We start from the raw sequence: 270 nt of genomic DNA on the forward strand, positions 1-270 counted from the left end.
TCTCACGTAATCAAATTTTAGATAACTGTTGTTATAAAAAAAATTAGATTACTGTTTGACTTTGTCAAATTATATTTATATTCAGTAGCTGTTGTGATTTAAATCCAATATCACTAACAGTTTACTTTGTATTGTGCTCATCCCTATTTTAAGTTCCAACCGAATAATCCCATCCAAAGGTAGTGGTCTTTGTGATTTGGAAAATGATTTCTACAGTAAAACGTATACCGTTTTGCTCAGTCCTTTTTTTTACTTTTTATGCTTCAAGAA

This window comes from Asparagus officinalis, chromosome 3, assembly GCF_001876935.1.
Source record: "Asparagus officinalis chromosome 3, Aspof.V1, whole genome shotgun sequence".
Taxonomy (NCBI): Eukaryota; Viridiplantae; Streptophyta; class Magnoliopsida; order Asparagales; family Asparagaceae; genus Asparagus; species Asparagus officinalis.